Source organism: Arachis hypogaea, chromosome 12 (assembly GCF_003086295.3).
Source record: "Arachis hypogaea cultivar Tifrunner chromosome 12, arahy.Tifrunner.gnm2.J5K5, whole genome shotgun sequence".
Classification (NCBI taxonomy): Eukaryota; Viridiplantae; Streptophyta; class Magnoliopsida; order Fabales; family Fabaceae; genus Arachis; species Arachis hypogaea.
Genome location: NC_092047.1, coordinates 71,144,676 through 71,150,840, shown reverse-complemented (window position 1 = coordinate 71,150,840; position 6,165 = coordinate 71,144,676). Strand labels below are relative to the sequence as shown.

Sequence of the window (6,165 nt, the reverse complement as noted above, 5' to 3'; positions counted from 1 at the left end):
TATATATTCATTAAATACTTTATTTTTAGAAATTATTTTATTAAAAGTAATTAAATTAAGTTTTGATAATTAAATGAAAAATTTTACTTACTCTTATAATATTGAATAATTTTTTTATATTTAAATTATAGAACTTAATAATTTTAAAAGAATAAGAATTTTGTATGATTTAGTTTGAATAATTGAGATTTTAGAAGTTAATATTTTAATTTTTATAGACAAAAAATTAATTATAATATCTCCAATTTTTAAATTAGAATATTTGATTTAAAAGAAAATTAATAAATTGATAATCAAATAATATTTTTAAAGTAATTTTAAAAAAATAAATTAAAATTTTATTTAATACTCTATACCCTAATTTAATTAAAATTACTAAATTTTAATTTACTCAAAAACCTTAATTCCTAAATTAATTTAGAAAACCCTAACCCACTTACCCTTCACCCCAGCGCCGTTTCCCCCTTTCACTCATCAGCTTCATTTTTCCTCACACACAGCAAAGAGAGAGTGAGACCCGAAAGAGGGAGAACGAGCTGAACGGAAGAGAAAGGGAGACCCAGAGGAGGCGCCGCTGGGCCAGAGCTGCTGCTGGGAGGGTCCTCGCCACTGCCGCCATAGCCACGCAGCCGCTGTCTGGTCGTCTCGTCGTCGCGCTCGCCAGAAACGAGGCAGAGAGGGAGAGAGGGAGCTGCGCCACGTTACCGTCCAGTCGCTGTCCGGCTTGCCATCACCGGTGTCTCACCGCCGTCACTATGGAGACCAAACGCCGTTGAGCTTCTTGCTGCTGCCTTGGAGTCCGTTGTCAGGTTCGAGTTGAAGAAAGAGGGGGGCATAGATTCAACGTCGCGTAGAGAGGGATTTGTTGTTGTCGTTGCGCGCCGTCGTGTGTTGTCGCTGTTGTTTGAGCTGTCGCCATCGCCGTGGGTGAAGTCCGCCGCTGGCGCCAGTTGAGGTCGCTGCTATGGAACAGAGATGAGAGAGAGACGTTGGGAGAAAACTGTGAGCTGTAAGCCGCTGACCGAGAAGAAGCTCTGCCTTTGTTGCCGTGTTAGAGTCGTCGCTGCCAACGCCGCGCACCGCCGTTAGCGCTGCCGTTGAAGGGAGCTCGCCGTCACAGTTCGATCATCATTGAGCTTGAAGGGAGGCGTCACGGATATACCCGACAGCAGCTTCCCCTGTGTTCCCAATTCCATTCTTGAAACTGTAACACTCTTGCTCATGCTCTGTTTCCCGAATCTATTCCTCTATCATATTTTGTTCTGATTACAATAGCATATGTTAATGTCTCTGTTTAGTATTATCATCTTTATCCGGAACCACTGATGTCACCGCTACGGAGGTGATTGGGATAGGCGCGATTGTCATTGTTGTTGCTGCCCAAGAAGAAGTGAGGCTGCTGTTGCTGTTCCGGCCGCATTGACTGTTGTAAACTGGAAAAAAGAAGGGCATCATTGCGTTTAAATTCGACGGTTTCGACTAATTGAGGTAGGGGGTTTAAACGATTTCAATTTAAGAATGCCTACAAGGTTTATTGAATAACTGCAAATAGATTTAATAGCTTATCTAATATTGAATTGTGGCTGAAATTGTGATTGGAATGGTTGAGATTGTGATTTGGAATTGTTGATTAGTGATATTGATTGATTATGTAGATTGGGAATTGTTTGATGACTAATTGTTGAGAATTTCTGAATTTTAATGGGTTATGTTGGATTTGTTGCCGTTGAGCTGTTATTTGGTATATTGTAATGTTAATGAACTTGGTTGGTGGTTGATTTGGAATTGGTTTTGAGGGGTATTGAAGGGTTGGATTTTGAATACTAAATGGTTTGTTGAAAATCAGGTTCTCTTGAAATAAAACGGCAACTTTGAAAGTGATTTAGTAACTCTATAGTGACTGAAATTATAAGAATTTAAATGCTAAGTAAATTATATTAAGTGTAATTGTGAAAATTCAATTTTTAAGGTTTCGTATCAACTAGAGAATTAGTTATGATTTTTCAAAGTTGAACTCTAAAATCTGATTTTCTGCATAATTTTAAACGAAGTCAGAAACTTTGAAAAGCTATAACTACTTACGTAATGATCGAAATTGTATGAGACTAAGCCTGGGTTAAACTTGGGGATATAAGGAACTAAACTGGTAAATTTGAGACTTTTTCATTAAGTTTATGATTTATGATGAATTTTTGAATTGGGGATGTCAAATCTGGTTTTTCTGCAGAACGTTTAACACAGCAGCAACTTGATTCCTCTATTAGAAATTCTGCAGTTTGAATTTTGAAATGGAACCAATTTTAAATGAAACTTTGGTCCTAATACTTTAATTTTATAAAAATTTAGAATGGTTAGAGTTGTAGTTTTAAAGATTTGGATTTTCAGAGAAAGATATATTATGCAGTAAAAGTCAGGCTTTGTTTTCTAAGTCAGTAACTTTGAGGCTTCATAATTTTTAATTCTGGAATGATATTGAGATGAAACCAATTGGAGATGAAATTTGAGTATGTTTAGTATATATGATTCAAATTTCAGGGTTTTCCATATTTTAGTAAGTGAGTTATGGGACTTGGAAGAGGTTATGTTCAATGATTTGTAAAACAGACTTCAGCAGAAAATTACCTAACTTCCAAGCTACGTAACTCTTTCATTAAAAATGGTATGACCCTGGAACCAATTGAGAAAGAAATTTGAATAAGTCGTGTTTAACCACATAAATTTTGAAGGTGGTTGGATTTAATTTGGATTTTATATGAAATTTCGAATGTTGTACGCTGCTGCTGTCTTCTGGATTTAAAACACTGCAGAGCAATCACGGTTTTGCTTATATTCCCGAAGCTAGAGTCAGCGAAAAATTCTAAACTGCTTTGAATAAATGTGATTACTTACTTGCCTGTGGCTAGTTCTGAATATTTATTTGATATTGAAGTAGTGAATGAAGGATTGATTTAAAATTCTGATTCGAATGTTTATCAAGTATAATTTGAGAATTGGAAAGTGACTGGATGTTAGATTTAGTTTGATTTCAGAAAATGATTTGAGATTTGTGAATGACTTGGGTTTGAAAATGTTGGAAAGTGTTTGAGAAGATGTTAGTTGACTTTGTTGGAAATGAATTGGAATTTGGAAAGGGTTATAATATTGGGGATGAGCTTGATTTGTAGAAAAATGAATTTAAATTGAAAATGGTTTGAGATATTGAAATTGTTCAGATTTTGAAATTGAGTTGAAAGGAGTTTGAGAAATGGTTTTGTTGGGACCCGGAAAGGCTAGATTACTAATGCATATGAGCATTATAGTGCTTTCTGGTTGTGTGCTTTGCCAATGATAATTGGCGCTTCGATGAGATTATATTTCTAAAGCCAGTCTATTCTCTTCATCTTTAATATCCTAGGTTTCAATACATCTTTTTAGGCTATTTTTATTTTCTCTTTTCTGTTTTCCAGAGTTGCTTTTTCTGAAACATCTGACCTCACTCTGATTTAAATTTAGTCAAGTAGCAGATTCCCTTGTTCTCAAATGTGAATCCTTATGGCTAGTTCTCAGTGAAAATTTCTCTGTTTTCAATTTTTCAGTGCAGCAATAAACAACTTGTTTGGTATGCTTGTACGATGGTTATTTGTTGGGACTGTCCGTGAATTTAGGGTTTTTTGAACTAACCTATGGATTAGCATTTCTTGTTTCTTCTGAAATTGATAATAGCAAGGTTTTACACTAAACAAAAGGGTGAATATAATGAGTTGTAACAGTGATGAATTTAAGCACTAAGAGTAAATTTTTGCATGAAAATTTCTCATTCCAATTTTACCAAAGAAATATATATGGGGACTACTAAATTATTTTGATTTCACTCAATCAAAACACATCACTTTATAAATGTCATGTAGATGATATGATATCACTATTTTTTGTCTTAATGATAGATTAGGAATTTTAATTTTATTTATTTTTCAGAGGTCATGCATAAACTTTATTTATGTGATTAGTGTGTAAAAATTTTAAAAATTTTTGTATCTATTTTCTTTGATTTTTCAAATAGCTCTGTGTTTTCCAAGATATTTTATAATTATTGATATATAAAATCTTCAATTGCTAAATTGCAAATATTTTCCAGAACATGCTTGATTATGTCTCATTTTAAGACAGGAAGTTTAAAATAGAAATTATTTTGTATTTTATATTAATTTAGGATTAATATTTGTTAATTGATTATTTTGTTTACCTACTCTTGAATGTTCTTTACGAGGAATTTTTTGTTTTATTTTGTATACAGGATAATTTTTTTGGACTCGTAAAGACAAAAGGAGTTGACTAGTTGTTGTGGCACCCTGTATAAGATAGGATGGGTCTTATAATGAGTTTGGTTATCTAAATGTATTATTTTGATGTGTTCTTTACTTTTTGATAAGAGACTTTATCCGATATTATATGTAATGGATAAATTACACTCTATTTTGATTAGTGTTGTAATGAATATCTAATTTTTAATGAAACCTTTATGATTTGGATTTATCAAATTTTTCATTTTTAGATTTATTTTGTGATTATCATCATTTTGGGATGTGATTATGATTTAAAAAAATTAAATCTCATAACATAAAACAGGCTATGGTCACGGTAAAAACTGTGACCATAGATAAGCTATGGCCACAGTGAAAACCATGACCATAGATAAGGCTATGGTCACGGTCAAGGTGGGGTGACCATAGAGGCTATGGTCACGGCGAAAAACCGTGACCATAGCCTCTATGGTCACGGTTTTGGTTAGGGGTGACCATAGAGGCTATGGTCACGGCCAAAACCGTGACCATAGATAAGGCTATGGTCACGGTTTTGGTTAGGGGTGACCATAGAGGCTATGGTCACGACCAAAACCGTGACCATAGATAAGGCTATGGTCATGGTTTAATGAGGGATGGCCATAGGGGCTATGGTCACGGCTAAAATCGTGACCATAGCTAAGGCTTTGACCACGGTTTTTGGTGGGGTGACCATAGAGGCTTTGGTCACGGCCAAAACTGTGACCATAGATAAGGCTATGGTCACGGTTTTGGGAAGGGGTGACCATAGATAAGGCTATGGTCACGGTTTTATCGCGTGACCATAGATTAACCTATGGTCACGGTAAAAAAACGTGGCCTAAAGTGCCAGAATTTGAACATTACAACCGCGACCATAGAAACCGTGACCATAGATAAAAAAACCGTGACCATAGGTCTATGGCCACGAGAGAATAGACCACGGCGAAAAAATCGTGACCATAGGTCAAAAACCGTGACCATAGACCTATGGTCACCCTTTTCACTAGCTACACCGTGACCATAGACCTTTTTTTTTGTAGTGCCTCAAGGCATCCGGATAACCCTTTTTCAGTCACTCTTGATACACATCCTGCTTTACCAAAGGCTCCAGAATACAAGCCTAAAATGCCATACCGTCAGAGACTTCAGAAGGCATATAAGGACAAGCAATTTTTCAAAATTTTGGAGGTTTTCAGGAAGCTTCAGATCAACATCCCTTTCGCAGAGGCCCCTGAACAAATGCCTATCTATGCCAAGTTTATGAAGGAGTTGTTGAGTAAGAAGAGGGACTGGAGAGAAGATGAGACAGTGGGAGCTTTCTAATTCCTTGTGAGCATTGAAGATACAACTATTCAGAGATCCCTCTGTGATCTTGGAACCAGCATCAACCTCATGCCTCTTTCACTAAAGAAAAAAGTTTCAAATTGATGAGATAAAATCTACTCGTATTTCTCTTCAACTTGCTAACCATTGCATTAAGTATCCCCTTGAAGTTGTTGAGGATTTGCTTATGAAAGTAGGACCTTTTATCTTTCTTGCTGATTTTGTGATATTGGATATGGAAGAAGACAAAAATGCCTCCATGATACTTGGGAGACCTGATGTGTAGATTTGTGCCGGTTTAGAATTTCTCAAAACAACAATCACTTTGTCGGTAGCATAGTCCAAACCGGCAATTAAATCCCAACACCAAAGTTTAATTCCAAATACAAATATAACCAAGAGTAATCAAATCTTGGGTCGTTCTCCCTAGGAACTAGTTACAATAAGCGCACAATTTTTATTGTGAACGATCAAGGGGGTTTTCAATAGTGAAGCAAGAAATTAAGAAATAAAAGAACGATCCAAAATTGTAATTAATAAA

At 35.6% G+C, this 6,165-nt stretch overlaps 1 long non-coding RNA gene across 1 annotated transcript; it reads left to right on the top strand.

Moving 5' to 3' along the window:
* Positions 1 to 414: 414 nt before the first annotated feature.
* LOC112727511 (uncharacterized) lies at positions 415 to 4,517 on the top strand. The gene is made up of 3 exons (XR_003165861.3): positions 415 to 1,206; positions 1,299 to 1,488; positions 4,274 to 4,517. It is a non-coding gene; the product is annotated as an uncharacterized lncRNA (long non-coding RNA).
* The last annotated feature ends 1,648 nt before the right edge of the window (positions 4,518 to 6,165 follow it).